Source organism: Oncorhynchus tshawytscha, linkage group LG03 (assembly GCF_018296145.1).
Source record: "Oncorhynchus tshawytscha isolate Ot180627B linkage group LG03, Otsh_v2.0, whole genome shotgun sequence".
NCBI classification, from domain to species: Eukaryota; Metazoa; Chordata; class Actinopteri; order Salmoniformes; family Salmonidae; genus Oncorhynchus; species Oncorhynchus tshawytscha.
The window spans coordinates 61,338,221-61,356,065 of NC_056431.1; the positions used below are offsets into that span (position 1 = coordinate 61,338,221).

Sequence of the window (17,845 nt, forward strand, 5' to 3'; positions counted from 1 at the left end):
AGAGTCATTAAAACTCATTTTTCAACCACTCCACACATTTCTTGTTAACAAACTATAGTTTTGGCAAGTCGGAAAGGACATCTACTTTGTGCATGACACAAGTAATTTTACCAAAATTGTTTACAGACAGATTATTTCACAAATAATTCACTGTATCACAATTCCAGTGGGTCAGAAGTTTACATACACTAAGTTGACTGTGCTTTTAAACAGCTTGGAAAATTCCCGAAAATGATACCATGGCTTTAGAAGCTTCTGATAGGCTAATTGACATCATTTGAGTCAAATGGAGGTGTACCTGTGGATGTATTTCAAGGCCTAGAGATGAATGTACTTGGTGCGAAAAGTGCAAATCAATCCCAGAACAACAGCAAAGGACATTGTGAAGATGGAGGAAACAGGCACAAAAATATCTATATCCACAGCAAAACGAGTCCTATATCGACATAACCTGAAAGGCCGCTCAGCAAGGAAGAAGCAACTGCTTCAAAACCTCCATAAGAAAGCCAGACTACGGTTTGCAACTGCACATGGGGACAAAGGTCTTACTTTTTGGAGAAATGTCCCCTGCTCTGATGAAACAAAAATAGAACTGTTTGGCCATAATGACCATTGTTATGTTTGGAGGAAAAAGGGGGAGGCTTGCAAGCCGAAGAACCCCATCCCAACCGTGAAGCACGGGGGTGGCAGCATCATGGTGTGGGGGTGCTCTGTTGCAGGAGGGATTGGTGCACTTCACAAAATAGATGGCATCATGAGGGAAGAAAATTATGTGGATATATTGAAGCAACATCTCAAGACATCAGTCAAGAAGTTAAAGCTTGGTCGCAAAATGGGTCTTCCAAATGGACAATAACCCCAAAGCATACTTCCAAAGTTGTGGCAAAATGGCTTAAGGATAACAAAGTCAAGGTATTGGAGTGGCCATCACAAAGCCCTGACCTCAATCCTATAGAACTGAAAAAGCGTGTGCGAGCAAAGAGGCCTACAAACCTGACTCCGTTACATCAGTTCTGTCAGGAGGAATGGGCCAAAATTCACCCAACTTATTGTGAGAAGCTTGTGGAAGGCTGCCTGAAACATTTGATCCAAGTTAAACAATTTAAAGGCAATGGTACCAAAGACTAATTGAGTGTATGTAACCTTCTGACCCACTGGGAATGTGATGAAAGAAATAAAAGCTGAAATAAATCACTCTCTACAATTATTCTGACATTTCACATTCTTAGAATACATTGGTGATCCCAACTGACCTAAGAGAGGGAATTTTTACTAGGATTAAATGTCAGGGATTGTGAAGAACTGAGTTTAAATGTATTTGGCGAAGGTGAATGTAAACTTCCGACTTCAACTGTATGTAAACCTGGGATGCAAATAGATAGACCTACAACCACTCTCTGTTGAACTGACTCTCCCGCAGACGGACCGACGACTCCAACAGAGAATACAACGACATATGGGCGTAAACATATTCGTTACAATTATTCCTGAATGAGCGAGCCTTCATGTGCAAAGGATTAGCATTTCAATAAATATAATTATCCACTGTGTGTAGTGATCCATTTTGCCTTTCCCGCTCATTCTCAGTCCACACCCCCTTTTCTTTGTATACCAAGCTGTCATATCGGTTTAGTTCACTAGGGGATCTTCCCTATCATTGTTAGTAACCAATACCTACTGTTTGTTTGTGCATTTCTGTGATTATTTAGTTAGTTAGTAAATAAATGATTAAGCCAATTGGTGTATGGATGATTCATGGTTTAAGCTGGGTTCGTGCAGATAACCAAGAATTCTATGATGTTTGAAATGAGACTGATGTGAGGTAAAGAATAATTCATTAATAGAAGACTAATTGATTAGATATTAAAATATCTGAAGAGTTGTATTCGGAAAAGTATAACGTTGTAATCTGAAGATTATCCATGGTGCCCCGACTTCCTAGTTAATTAAATATACATGATTAGTTTAATCACGTAATAATAATTATAGAGAATTGATTTGATAAAATAACAGTCTTCACCTTTAATTATACTAAAGACATGATAGACAATTGATTGTTTATGTGTGCCATTCAGGGGGTGAATGGGAAAGACAAAATATTTAAGTGCCTTTGAACTGGGTATGGTAGTAGGTGCTAGGTGCACCGGTTTGTGTCAAGAACTGCAATGCTGTTGGGTTTTTCACATCAAAGGTTTCCTGTGTGTATCAATAATAGTACACCACCCAAAGGACATCCAGCCAACTTGACACAACTGTGGGAAGAATTGGAGTCAACATGGGCCTGCATCCCTGTGGAACGCTTTCGACACCTTGAAGAGTCAGTGACCCAATGAATTGAGGCTGTTCTGAGGGCAAAGGGGGGCACATTTTAACAATCCCTGTTAGTGAACATTTCTCCTTTACAAGATAATTCATCCACCTAACAGGTGTAGCATATCAAGAAGCTGATTAAAAAGCATGCTCATTACACCGGTGCACCTTGTGTCGCGAACAATAAAAGGCCACATTAAAATGTGCAGTTTTGTCACACAAAGTTTTGTGGGAGAGTGCAATTGGCATGCTGACTGCAGGAATATCCAACAGAGCTGCTGCCAGAGAATTGAATGTTCATTTCTATACCATAAGAGGCCTCCAAAGCCCTTTTGTGGGTGAAGGCTCCTTCTTATTGGCTGGGCCTGGCTGCAAAGTGGTTGGGCCTAAGTGCTCCAAGGCCCACCCATGGCTGCACCACTGCCCAGTCATGTGAAATCCATAGATTAGTGCCTAATTCATTTATTTCAATTGACTGATTTCCTGAACTGTAACTCAGTAAAATCATTGAAATTATTGCATTTTGCATTCATATTTTTGTTCAGTATATATTAATATTTTATATTTTATATCACTTGCACTTCTAGAATCCTTAACAAAGGCTTCCAAACTGGCGGTGACTACAGGGCAAAACAGGCCAATAGATATGGCAAATACTCAACCATTAAAGGTTTAAGGTTTAGGACTTGTTGCCACACATCAGATACATTGGTATATCACTTTACATCACTCTATATCACCAGATCACTCTAACTAACGGTTGCAACAAATGTAGCCTCTTACAAGGCATTCCTCAAAATGAGACAACAACACCATGAAACAACAATACCATGCAGCAACTACTGGTAAGGTACTGTATTCTGTGGGGTGGAATTACAGTACCTTTCGAAATACAGCACTTCTTTACAGTAATGTACTGTTAAAACAAAGTTTATTTAGAATTTACAGTATAATTTACCAGTTATGCCTAAAATCACCCACAGTGCATTGCGATTTACGGCAATTTACTGTAAATAATGAATACAGTACTGTTATTTTTATTGTATAATATTGTAAAAACAACACCATTTGTTTTACAGTGTAGGTCCAGCATCATCAGATCGCCTATGTCGTTCACCCCGTCTGGCAAACGGACTGTTACTCACTCCAGATCTCTGGATAGGCAGACCTGGCAACTCAGACGAGACCTGCAGGACAGGAGACAGCAGGTACAGGGACAAGGTCATTATACACACTTTAAGAATCATGTTATTATATCTATTCCCTTTCCACCAGCAGCTTTGTTTGGCTCTTTCGGGGACTCGTGCCACCCCCTAAAAATAAGAGATAATAATTTAATGCTACAGACAGCTAAAGCAAACTGACTGTTACCATGCTAGCATGATAAGTGCACATACAGTACGTTCACATTCACATGTGAATGTACCTTACGTAACATGTTATGTTATCATTCTACATGTCTGAGTTACTGTTTAAACTGTTTTTTCACAGGATGGGAGCCATGTGGGAGAAGCATGTTTTTTAAAGATCAGACTGGGATGAAACATTCCTCATTAGTATAGAATTAAGCACTCAGTCAGTGTCTGATAATGATGTGTTCTAGAGAATAACATTAGATTAGTATTGATGTTTTCTGGATAATCATGTTAGATATGTGAAAGGTCGCCAGGGGAAAGATCTGGTCTTGACCAGGTTAAATGTTACAGACAGACAAGAGTCTCACCTGGATCATCGCAGCTAGCTAGCTGCAATCCGAGTGACTACTCCTGGCTAGCGTCTCTTTCCCGAGCACTAATTAGCGTGGAACAAGCCCATGCTAGGCCCATCTCCCGGCTAGCTGAAGAGGTCCATCAGCAACTCCTGGGCTACAATACCTATTTTGCCAAATGGTACGACCCATTTTACTGCCGGTACGGGGTACGGAACCCTGCTGATTCTTCACGACAGGACTACCGACGAAATCTGCTTGATTGGGTTACTCAACTGGCTCCTACGTCACGCGACGTCCCCTGAATGCCCATCTGCTAGCCTGCTATCCGCGGCCCGCTAGCTGTCTAGAGCATATCGGACTGTAAGCTAATAGGTCCATCGGCCAATTTCTCGTGCCACTACTCCTATTTTGCCAATTGGCCTGGGCTCCTTTTACTACACGAAGCCCTGGTTATCCATCACGACTGGACCACCAATGTAATCTGTCCAAGGTTTTTTTCCCAACAGGCCCCTCCGTCGCAACGTATCCTGAATGCCCATCTGCTAGCCTGCTAGCCGCGGCCTTCTAGCTGTCTAGAGCATATTGGACTGTTAGCTGAATAGATCCATTTGCCAATTGGACTGAACCCCTCTGCTACACGGAACCCTATTAATCCATCATGACTGGTCTATCGACGGAACCGCACGAGGAGGCTACAACAGACTTTCCTCCATCACAACGTCCCTTTAAGGCCCTTCTGCTAGCTTGCTAGCCCCATCCTGCTAGCTGTCTGAATCGCTGTGTCTCCAGCCAGCCCAACCATTCACTGGATCACTCGGCTATGCATGCCTCTCCCTAATGTCAATATGCCTTGTCCATTACTGTTCTGGTTAGTGATTATTGTTTTATTTCACTGAAGAGCCTCTAGCCCTGCTCAATATGCCTTAACCAACCATTTAGTTCCACCTCACACATATGCGATGACATCACCTGGTTTAAATGTTTCTAGAGACAATATCTCTCTCATCATCACTCAATGCCTAGGTTTACCTCCAATGTACTCACATCCTACCATACCTTTGTCTGTACATTATGCCTTGAATCTATTCTATCACGTCCAGAAACCTGCAAAATACTTATTTTCCACCATAATTTGCAAATAAATTCATTAAAAAAACGTACAAAGTGATTTTCTGGATTTTTTTTCTAATTTTGTCTGTCATAGTTGAAGTGTACCTATGATGAAAATTACAGGCCTCTCTCATCTTTTTAAGTGGGAGAACTTGCACAATTGGTGGCTGACTAAATACTTTTTTGCCCCACTGTACACAGGCAGTTAGGAAAGCTAAGGCTAGCTTTTTCAATCAGAAATTTTCATCCTGTAGCACAAACTCAAAAAGGTTCTGGGACACTGTAAAGTCCATGGAGAAGAAGAGCACCTACTCCAAGCTGCCCACTGCACTGAGGCTAGGAAACACTGACACCACCGATAGATCCACTATAATTGAGAATTTCAATAAGCATTTTTCTACGGCTGGCCATGCTTTCCACCTGGCTACCCCTACCCCGGTCAACAGCCCGGCACCCCTACAGCAACTCACCCAAGCCTCCACCACTTCTCCTTCACCCAAATCCAGATAGCTGATGTTCTGAAAGAGCTGCAAAATCTGTACCCCTACAAATCAGCCAGGTTAGACAATCTGGACCCTCTCTTTTGAAGATTATCTGCCAAAATGTTTGCAACCCTTATAACTAGCTTATTCAACCACTCTTTAGTATCGTCTGAGATTCCCATAGATTGGAAAGCTGCCGCGATCATCCCCCTCTTCAATGTGGGAGACACCAGAATGGCTACAGACCTATATCTATTCTTCCCTGCCTTTCTAAGGTATTCGAAAGCCAAGTTAACAAACAGATTACCAAACATTTGGAATCCCACCGTACCTTCTCCACTATGCAATCTGGTTTCAGAGCTAGTCATGGGTGAACCTCAGCCACACCCTAAACGGTATCATAACCGCCATCGATAAGAGACAATACAGCCGTATTCATCGACCTGGCTAAGACTTTCGACTCTGTCAATCACCACATTATTATCAGGAGACTAAACAGCCTAGGTTTCTCAAATGATTGCCTCGCCTGGTTCACCAACTACTTCTCTGATAGAGTTCAGTGTGTCAAATCGGAGGGCCTGTTGTCTGGACCTCTAGCAGTCTCTATGAGGGTGCCACAGGGTTCAGTTCTCGGGCCGACTCTCTTCTCTGTATACATCAATGATGTCGCTCTTGCTGCTGGTGATTCTCTGATCCTCCTCTACGCAGACGACGCCATTCTGTATACTTCTGGCCCTTATTTGGACACTGTGTTAACTAACCTCCAGACGAGCTTCAATGCCATACAACTCTCCTTCCGTGGCCTCCAACTGCTCTTAAATGCAAGTAAATCAAAATGCATGCTTTTCAACCGATCACTGCCCGCACCTGCCCACCCGTCCAGCATCACTACTCTGGACGGTTCTGACTTAGAATATGTGGACAACACCTTCCAGACTCACATTAAGCATCTCCAATCCAAAATTAAATCTAGAATCGGCTTCCTATTTCGCAACAAAGCATCCTTCACCCCATATACTACCTACCACTGCGACTTGTACGCTCTCGTTGGCTGGCCCCCGCTTCATACTCGTCGCCAAACCCACTGGCTCCAGGTCATCTACAAGTCCCTGCTAGATAAAGCCCCGCCTTATCTCAGCTCACTGGTCACCATAGCAGCACCCACCCGTAGCACGCGATCCAGCAGGTATATCTGACTAGTCACCCTAAAAGCCAATTCCTCCATTGGCCGCCTTTCCTTCCAGTTCTCTGCTTCCAATGACTGGAACAAACTGCAAAAATCATTGAAGCCAGAGACTCATATCTCCCTCACTAACTTTAATCACCAGCTGTCAGAGCAGCTCACAGATCACTGCACATGTACATAGCCCATCTGTAATAGAGCCCATCCAACTACCTCATCGCCATACTGTATTTATTTATTTAGCTCCTTTGCACCCCAGTATCTCTGCTTGCACATTCATCTTCTGCACATCAATCACTCCAGTGTTTAAATGGTATATTGCAATTACTTCGCCACCACGGCCTATTTATTGCCTTACCTACCTTATCTTACCTCATTTGCACACACTGTATATAGATTCTTTCTACTACATTAGTTACTGTATTTTTGTTTATTCCATGTGTAACTCTGTGTTGTATGTGTCGAACTGCTTTGCTTTTTTCTTGGCCAGGTTGCAGTTGTAGTTGAGAATTTGTTTTCAACTAGCCTACCTGGTCAAATAAAGGTGAATTAAAACATTTTTAAAAACTACAAGGTGGCTGAGAGCCTCAAGTTGCTGACACAGAGCACCTGTGAGGGAGAAAAAAACACATATTTATTCAGAAAATGTTTTATAACTGTACTTATCTGATTTGTCACCTGAGGGGAGTTTGTACAATTTTCATACCAAACTGATTATATTCTAATGTGAAGTGAATTGGGCAGAAACAATCGTCAATAGTCAAAGTATGATTATATCTTTAATCTGCTCATCTCACCCGGCATCTGAAACCTACCTGAGGTATCGTGACTAATGAGAAGGTGTGAAGGTGTTAGCCAGCTGTCACTCATGTGCTGGTTAGGCCATGGGCCAGGCTCAACATGTTCATACTGTAGGTGTTCTGTGTGTTTCGGAGAGAGTATAAAGTATGTGATGTGTATGCATCAGCAAGTGTGTCACTTGTAAAGGCCTTAAGCCACATTGATCTTCCTGTCAATGTGTGTTTGGGAATGCCTACTTACGTGTGTGAGGCCAAAGGCCAGGTCCAACATGTCATTCTCCTCATCAATGATGGGCCCCAGCTGGTCGTACCCCTTCTGATCCAGGATCACATGACAGGTGGAACAGGCCAGGGTCCCCTCACACGCACCTGGGGAACACACACACACAATCAAACTGTCAAGACACAGCTTATACTATATCAATATAGCTAATGAACTCAGACCTAGTGAAATGTGCTATATCAATGTAAAGCATTAAATTAATATCATGTCTGGTTCTGGATGAATCCCTAGACACTCTGGCGCTGTGCTATCAGGGGAGTTGAGTGTAGGGGGTTAGTGGTGGGTGGGTCATTCTGGCAAACCCCCCAGCCTCCAAAATTGCTCCATTCTGAGTAACGGAATGCCCTATTATGTCATAATAATGCCTTATTATGTTGGATCTAATTCACTGTAGAGCATAATTCATTCCAGGGACACAGGTCAGTGCGAGTGAGGTAAGACCTCCCCAGTCAGTTCAGCTCCAATTAGTACTGGTCCTTCTGATGGTACTGCTGAGCACCTCTAGCATCTCTCTTTGTTGATGCTTGTTGATGGTTACAAAGCCCTTACAAAGCCATGAGCTAATTCTGGCTCTGCATCACCATCATATGGGCTGTATCCCTCAGAGACTACGGGATGAAGGGATGAGAATATGATACTTTATTAGGATATCAATGTGATGATGTGAATGAAGGTCACCTGTGATACAAGTCAGTATTTGACGTCCATCCATGTCTGAAGACGTCGGGAAATTACGTGGAAAATGGCCACAAGGAGCAACAGTGAGTTCTGTTACCTTCAAGTAGGTTTCAGTTTTGCTGGGGTGTTGTGAATTGGCGTAAGCATTTGCCTCTGATTCCAAAAGTTGCAAGTTCAAATCCAGTGACAGAAAATTACCTTTGAGATTTTTGTTTTAAGCCTGTCGCAAACCATTTATATATACACACACACACACACACACATTCAAACGTTTGGACACACCTACTCATTCAAGGGTTTTTCTTTGTTTTTACTATTTTCTACATTGTATAATATTAGTGAAGATATCAAAACTATGAAATAACACATATGGAATCATGTTGTAACCAAAAAAGTGTTAAACAAATCAAAATATATTTTAGATTCTTCAAAGTAACCACCCTTTGCCTTGATGACACTCTTGGCATTCTCTCAACCAGCTTCACCTGGAATGCTTTTCCAACAACCTTGAAGGAGTTCCCACATATGCTGAGCACTTGTTGGCTGCTTTTCCTTCACTCTGTGGTCCAACTCATCCCAAACCATCTCAATTGGGTTGAGGTCGGGTGATTGTGGAGGCCAGGTCATCTGATGCAGCACTCCATCACTCTCCTTCTTGGTCAAATAGCCCTTACACAGCCTGCAGGTGTGTTTGGGGTCATTGTCCTGTTGAAAAACAAATTATAGTCCCACTAAGCACTAACCAGATGGGATGGTGTATCGCTGCAGAATGCTGTGGTAGCCATGCTGGTTAAGTGTGCCTTGAATTCTAAATAAATCACAGGCAGTGTCACCAGCAAAGCACCCCTCCTCCATGCTTCACACATGCAGAGATCATCCGTTCACCTACTCTGCGTCTCACAAAGACTGTTGAAACAAAAAATCTAAAATTTGGACTCATCAGACAAAAGGACAGATTTCCACCTGTCCATCTACAGTGGGGAGAACAAGTATTTGATACACTGCCGATTTTGCAGGTTTTCCAACTTACAAATTACAGACCTCTACATGCTTTGTATCATAGGTACACTTCAACTGTGAGAGACGGAATCTAAAACAAAAATCCAGAAAATCACATTGTATGATTTTTAAGTAATTCATTTGCATTTTATTGCATGACATACAGTGCCTTGCGAAAGTATTCGGCCCCCTTGAACTTTGCGACCTTTTTCCACATTTCAGGCTTCAAACATAAAGATATAAAACTGTATTTTTTTGTGAAGAATCAACAACAAGTGGGACACAATCATGAAGTGGAACGACATTTATTGGATATTTCAAACTCTTTTAACAAATCAAAAACTGAAAAATTGGGCGTGCAAAATTATTCAGCCCCTTTACTTTCAGTGCAGCAAACTCTCTCCAGAAGTTAAGTGAGGATCTCTGAATGATCCAATGTTGACCTAAATGACTAATGATGATAAATACAATCCACCTGTGTGTAATCAAGTCTCCGTATAAATGCACCTGCACTGTGATAGTCTCAGAGGTCCGTTAAAAGCGCAGAGAGCATCATGAAGAACAAGGAACACACCAGGCAGGTCCGAGATACTGTTGTGAAGAAGTTTAAAGCCGGATTTGGATACAAAAATATTTCCCAAGCTTTAAACATCCCAAGGAGCACTGTGCAAGCGATAATATTGAAATGGAAGGAGTATCAGACCACTGCAAATCTACCAAGACCTGGCCGTCCCTCTAAACTTTCAGCTCATACAAGGAGAAGACTGATCAGAGATGCAGCCAAGAGGCCCATGATCACTCTGGATGAACTGCAGAGATCTACAGCTGAGGTGGGAGACTCTGTCCATAGGACAACAATCAGTCGTATATTGCACAAATCTGGCCTTTATGGAAGAGTGGCAAGAAGAAAGCCATTTCTTAAAGATATCCATAAAAAGTGTTGTTTAAAGTTTGCCACAAGCCACCTGGGAGACACACCAAACATGTGGAAGAAGGTGCTCTGGTCAGATGAAACCAAAATGGAACTTTTTGGCAACAATGCAAAACGTTATGTTTGGCGTAAAAGCAACACAGCTCATCACCCTGAACACACCATCCCCACTGTCAAACATGGTGGTGGCAGCATCATGGTTTGGGCCTGCTTTTCTTCAGCAGGGACAGGGAAGATGGTTAAAATTGATGAGAAGATGGATGGAGCCAAATACAGGACCATTCTGGAAGAAAACCTGATGGAGTCTGCAAAAGACCTGAGACTGGGACGGAGATTTGTCTTCCAACAAGACAATGATCCAAAACATATAAAGCAAAATCTACAATGGAATGGTTCAAAAATAAACATATCCAGGTGTTAGAATGGCCAAGTCAAAGTCCAGACCTGAATCCAATCGAGAATCTGTGGAAAGAACTGAAAACTGCTGTTCACAAATGCTCTCCATCCAACCTCACTGAGCTCGAGCTGTTTTGCAAGGAGGAATGGGAAAAAATTTCAGTCTCTCGATGTGCAAAACTGATAGAGACATACCCCAAGCGACTTACAGCTGTAATCGTAGCAAATGGTGGCGCTACAAAGTATTAACTTAAGGGGGCTGAATCATTTTGCACACCCAATTTTTCAGTTTTTGATTTGTTAAAAAAGTTTGAAATATCCAATAAATGTCGTTCCACTTCATGATTGTGTCCCACTTGTTATTGATTCTTCACAAAAAAATACAGTTTTATATCTTTATGTTTGAAGCCTGAAATGTGGCAAAAGGTTGCAAAGTTCAAGGGGGCCGAATACTTTCGCAAGGCACTGTAGGTATTTGATACATCAGAAAAGCAGAACTTAATATTTGGTACAGAAACCTTTGTTTGCAATTACAGAGATCATACGTTTCCTGTAATTCTTGACCAGGTTTGCACACACTGCAGCAGGGATTTTGGCCCACTCCTCCATACAGACCGTCTCCAGATCCTTCAGGTTTCGGGGCTGTCGCTGGGCAATACGGACTTTCAGCTCCCTCCAAAGATTTTCTATTGGGTTCAGGTCTGGAGACTGGCTAGGCCACTCCAGGACCTTGAGATGCTTCTTACGGAGCCACTCTTTAGTTGCCCTGGCTGTGTGTTTCGGGTCGCTGTCATGCTGGAAGACCCAGCCAAGACCCATCTTCAATGCTCTTACTGAGGGAAGGAGGTTGTTGGCCAAGATCTCGCGATACATGGCCCCATCCATCCTCCCATCAATACGGTGCAGTCGTCCTTTCCCCTTTGCAGAAAAGCATCCCCAAAGAATGAAGAACAGTGTGAAGAATGATGTTTCCACTTCCATGCTTCACGTTTGGAATAGTGTTCTCGGGGTTGTACTCATCCTTCTTCTTCCTCCAAACACAGCGAGTGGAGTTTAGACCAAAAAGCTCTATTTTTGTCTCATCAGACCACATGATCTTCTCCAATTCCTCCTCTGGATCATCCAGATGGTAATTGGCAAACTTCAGACGAGCCTGGACATGCGCTGGCTTCAGCAGGGGGACCTTGCGTGCGCTGCAGGATTTTAATCCATGACGGCGTAGTGTGTTACTAATGGTTTTCTTTGAGACTGTGGTCCCAGCTCTCTTCAGGTCATTGACCAGGTCCTGCAAGTATTTTTAACAATTAATATATTTGAGTTTAACCAGAATATGTGTTGTATTATTTGTTCTTTCTTTTCTGGTGGATTAAATTGAAATTGCACCAAACTTTCTATGGCTTGTTTTAAAAATAGCAATTTGGGAGATAATTTCCTTTTCAAATAACTGAAAGTGAGAGGTTGTAATCTGAATAAAGGGGAAAAGGCCATTCTTGAACATAGGGTGAGACATTCTTACTAATTTGCTAGAGAACCAGTTTGGATTTAAATATAACTTTTGTATAACTGAAGCCTTACCTTAACCATTCAGAGTTAATGCCTAACCTTAAGATTTCTGAGTTAATGTCTAAACTTAACCATAACCTTAAACATGTGGAGTTTATGCCTAAACTTAACCTTAAACACTTTTGACATTTGAGAAACATGGGATGCACATCTAATTCTGACGTGAGACTGAGAGCTAGTTGGAATGATATCCAAGGCCATTCTCCATTATGAACGGTATGTACAGAGTACACAGGGTTGGGTGTTGAAACCAGGTAGAACAAAGGTAGACATACTGCACAGGTTTGAATGTGTCACCTTGGAGTTATACTTCTGTAAGATATGTAATGACTGTATAGCTTTGCTCAACTGTTACTGCTGAAGTTTAAACTGGACTAGATGTTTCTAAAGAATTTGCGTTGGGGAACTACAAAGGAAAAGGATGCAATACAATGAGACTGTACATTACAGACCACTCTGTACTGGATTAGATCATGTACATTACAGATGTTGACTACATTACAATTTAAATACATTACAGTGCACTGTACATTGCTGGTTTAGGACATCATGTTTCTAAATTCTTCCAGCTCAAAGGGTGAGGGATAAGGGATGATGTATATCAGGATCTATCGGTAGAGCAGAGCCCAAGACTTGACTGACTTTCATTTAGTTCATTTGATTGAAACGTTTGGGGGAACACATTGTATTACCTTCACCCTGCAGTTTCAGTATGGGGAGAGTGAGTGAGTGAGTGAGTGAGTGAGTGAGTGAGTGAGTGAGGCGCCATGTGTGTGGTTGGAGCTAAAAACATTGTTTTGTTCATTTGATGGGACATGGACGTCCAGAAGGCTCAGAGGATCAAGGCACTATAAAGTTCTGGAGCTACTGGATTAAGGTCTACTCTAAGGCATGTAGCGGTTTTCACTGTGAGAGGCGAGAGGTTGGGAGCTTTACACCTGGCTGAGCCACGCGTTGGGTTCATTCAAAACACAGTTCCACCCACACCTTGGACCTGCCCAGAAACAGTCCAATAAAATCAGTTCAGCCTATGAAATGCACATTCCATTCAGGACGTCCTTCCTTCTGCGAGAGGAGAGTTCTCTCTGAATAAGGAGAATGTTATCGGAGCACTTGGTTTTTACCAGCCTTGGCCTCATATGGTCCAAGTAGGATTGAGAACGAATGGAGTCCCTCTCTCTCTCCTTTCCCTTCGTGCCTCTTACACTGTTCTGCAGCCACATTCCACCCGCTAACGAACTCTTTCTGCAGCACCACCCAGGGCCTCTTTGGCTTAACTACTTTCTCCAGGCCCTCCATCAACATTGTTGATAACTTTGCACCCAATTTGAGTTTCTTCTTTATTAGTCTGGGTTGCCAGATATGCCTGTCCAACTTAATGGTTGCATTTAGGTTATTGCTTGTGGCTGTGCAGGCCATTGCGAGCCCCACATGATTTGACACGAGGTGTTAGTTTAGTAGAAATCCAGCAATACTTTGAGGGCCGGGAGTTGAGTAGCCCTGCCATAGAGGTCTTATATAGCAGTGATTCTCAACTGGTGGGTCACAACCAAAATTTGGGTCGCCGGCAGTTTTGAATGGGTCACGGGAGTCTGAGTAAGAAAAACACAAAAAAACATACAGTACAAGTGGAAAGTTTGACACAGCTACTCATTCAAGGGTTTTCTTTGTTTTTACTATTTTCTACACTGTAGAATAATAGTGAAGACATCAAAAATATGATATAACACATATGGAATCATATAGTAACCACAAAAAAAGTATTAAACAAATCAAAATATATTTTAGATTCTTCAAAGGAGCCCCCCTTTGCATGTTCTTGGCATTCTGTCAACCAGCTTTATGCGGTAGTCACTAAGAATGAACTAAGAATGTGAGAAATGTAGGTTTTTCCTCATAAAAACTAATAATTGTACATTTCTTACACACATACGACAAGTACCTAACCTGAGGACAGTGTTAATAACAGCATGTGAAAATCAAGACAATTAAGTGTCTCTTTTGGAAATGTTTTTAACATAAAATGATTCACCAGATTACTCTAAAATTAACAATGTTGAAGTCCTGACATCTGCAAAAGAAGAGAACACCAGACCGGTTTTCTTTCTCTTTTTAACACAGAGTCCTTCCAGGGATCCAGATTGTATCATGTCAATGCCTAAATAGGACAGATGTGCACGAGAAAAGAGCAGAAAAGAGTGACAGAGAAAGAGAAAGGGAAATATAGAGCGAGAAAGAAAGCCTTGCAAACATCAAAGGTGACGTTGCTGACGCATATTGTGTTCATCCCCTCTCTTTGACCCTCTCTCTCTCTCGCTCTCTCTCTGCTTCTTCTCTGCCTCCCTCCATCGGTTCTATCACTATGTCTGGATAGACTGTTTGATCCTGGGGCTCATCCATATAAAGTCATGCAAATATTTAGTGGAAACCAACCAAACGTGCCCAGAGTGCCAGAGGTAAATGGGCAGCATGTTGAAGTGCCACTCTTAGTGAGAGGGTGACAGTCTTACTACATGCCCTAATATGGACACAATTCCATACCATCCTCCATCTTCTTCTCAGCTTATTCTGGGAAATGTGTCTTGGATCTTATCAAATAAACACAGCATCAGAAATATGGACCCATGTTGGCAATTTCCAGGATGCCAACAGTGCATGCACCATATACAGTAAAGCATTTAACCAGGACTGTATCCACTTGTCTGTTGACCACTTCCACCATGGCACATCAAACTTACCAAAGCCATCGATATATATGTTTTGGTCGACGACCCGGTCTAGAAAACTGTTGCCCTTGGCACAGGAAGTGGTGATCTTCTGCCTGTCACGGTTGATGAAATAGCGTCACGGTTGAAGAAATAGACTGTCACCTTCTCCTCTGACCTAGAGTATGGGAGAGAGAGTAAATGGAGACAGAATGAGAGCGTAAGAGAGAGGTGGGATCATTCAAGTGTATTCAGGTGTATACTGTACATTACTCTTCAGGTGAGCCAAGAATAGCATCATAAAACCTTCACAGGATCAAAACATATTGGACTGCCATTGAACCAAACTGAAATGAGTTTACATGATGTATGTTAGCGGTGCAAATACATTTAGTTGAAGCCTCAAAAGGACCAAAGTATCCAGGTAATGCTACCCACACACACATCATTCTATTAATTTTCAGTTACTCTTTTTCTTAGAAAAACTAAAACATAGTTTCACTGATATGTAGGCTTTTAGTGGATGGTCGACAAACCCTGGTGCCGCTTTAGTGCTGTCTGGTCACAGTACCAAGTATCCCCTCGTCTTACTACATCATCTGAAAAAAAGCAACACTGTCTGTTGAGTATCCAACACTGTAGTGGTTTGGTTGCCAGAGCACAGCACCCAAACACCATCAACATAACAGACTTTTACAAGGCAGACTGTTCTGTGTGCTGTGCTGTACTGTGTTGGCCAGAGGCTTTGGTTTATAGAGTTAGACAATAAGAACAACACACTTTCTCTGTTTGTACTCTCACATGCTGAATCACTGCCATGGGGGTTTAAAACCTCTTAAGGATCAGACCCTTTTTTTTCATATCTTTGCCTAAAATTACATACAGTGCCTTGCGAAAGTATTCCGCCCCCTTGAACTTTGCGACCTTTTGCCAGATTTCAGGCTTCAAACATAAAGATATAAAACTGTATTATTTTGTGAAGAATCAACAACAAGTGGGACACAATCATGAAGTGGAACGACATTTATTGGATATTTCAAACTTTTTTAACAAATCAAAAACTGAAAAATTGGGCGTGCAAAATTATTCAGCCCCCTTAAGTTAATACTTTGTAGCGCCACCTTTTGCTGCGATTACAGCTGTAAGTCGCTTGGGGTATGTCTCTATCAGTTTTGCACATCGAGAGACTGAAAATTTTTCCCATTCCTCCTTGCAAAACAGCTCGAGCTCAGTGAGGTTGGATGGAGAGCATTTGTGAACAGCAGTTTTCAGTTCTTTCCACAGATTCTCGATTGGATTCAGGTCTGGACTTTGACTTGGCCATTCTAACACCTGGATATGTTTATTTTTGAACCATTCCATTGTAGATTTTGCTTTATGTTTTGGATCATTGTCTTGTTGGAAGACAAATCTCCGTCCCAGTCTCAGGTCTGTTGCAGACTCCATCAGGTTTTCTTCCAGAATGGTCCTGTATTTGGCTCCATCCATCTTCTCATCAATTTTAACCATCTTCCCTGTCCCTGCTGAAGAAAAGCAGGCCCAAACCATGATGCTGCCACCACCATGTTTGACAGTGGGGATGGTGTGTTCAGGGTGATGAGCTGTGTTGCTTTTACGCCAAACATAACATTTTGCATTGTTGCCAAAAAGTTCAATTTTGGTTTCATCTGACCAGAGCACCTTCTTCCACATGTTTGGTGTGTCTCCCAGGTGGCTTGTTGCAAACTTTAAACGACACTTTTTATGGATATCTTTAAGAAATGGCTTTCTTCTTGCCACTCTTCCATAAAGGCCAGATTTGTGCAATATACGACTGATTGTTGTCCTATGGACAGAGTCTCCCACCTCAGCTGTAGATCTCTGCAGTTCATCCAGAGTGATCATGGGCCTCTTGGCTGCATCTCTGATCAGTCTTCTCCTTGTATGAGCTGAAAGTTTAGAGGGACGGCCAGGTCTTGGTAGATTTGCAGTGGTCTGATACTCCTTCCATTTCAATATTATCGCTTGCACAGTGCTCCTTGGGATGTTTAAAGCTTGGGAAATCTTTTTGTATCCAAATCCGGCTTTAAACTTCTTCACAACAGTATCTAGGACCTGCCTGGTGTGTTCCTTGTTCTTCATGATGCTCTCTGCGCTTTTAACGGACCTCTGAGACTATCACAGTGCAGGTGCATTTATACGGAGACTTGATTACACACAGGTGGATTGTATTTATCATCATTAGTCATTTAGGTCAACATTGGATCATTCAGAGATCCTCACTGAACTTCTGGAGAGAGTTTGCTGCACTGAAAGTAAAGGGGCTGAATAATTTTGCACGCCCAATTTTTCAGTTTTTGATTTGTTAAAAAAGTTTGAAATATCCAATAAATGTCGTTCCACTTCATGATTGTGTCCCACTTGTTGTTGATTCTTCACAAAAAAATAAAGTTTTATATCTTTATGTTTGAAGCCTGAAATGTGGCAAAAGGTCGCAAAGTTCAAGGGGGCCGAATACTTTCGCAAGGCACTGTATCTAACTGCCTGTAGCTCAGGATCTGAAGCAAGGATATGCATATTCTTAATATCATTTGAAAATAAACACTTTGACATTTGTGGAAATGTGAAATTAATGTAAGAGAATATAACACATTAGATCTGGTAAAAGATAATACAAAGAAAAAACATCTTTGAAATGCAAGAGAAAGGCCTTAA

General features: G+C 42.0%; 1 long non-coding RNA gene across 1 annotated transcript; it reads right to left on the reverse strand.

Annotated features, from left to right (window-relative positions):
* Window positions 1–3,292: 3,292 nt before the first annotated feature.
* Window positions 3,293–15,364, reverse strand: LOC121846263. The gene is made up of 3 exons (XR_006083159.1): window positions 15,185–15,364; window positions 7,838–7,965; window positions 3,293–3,497 (listed from the first exon to the last, which is right to left on the reverse strand). It is a non-coding gene; the product is annotated as an uncharacterized LOC121846263 (long non-coding RNA).
* Between the last annotated feature and the right edge of the window lie 2,481 nt (window positions 15,365–17,845).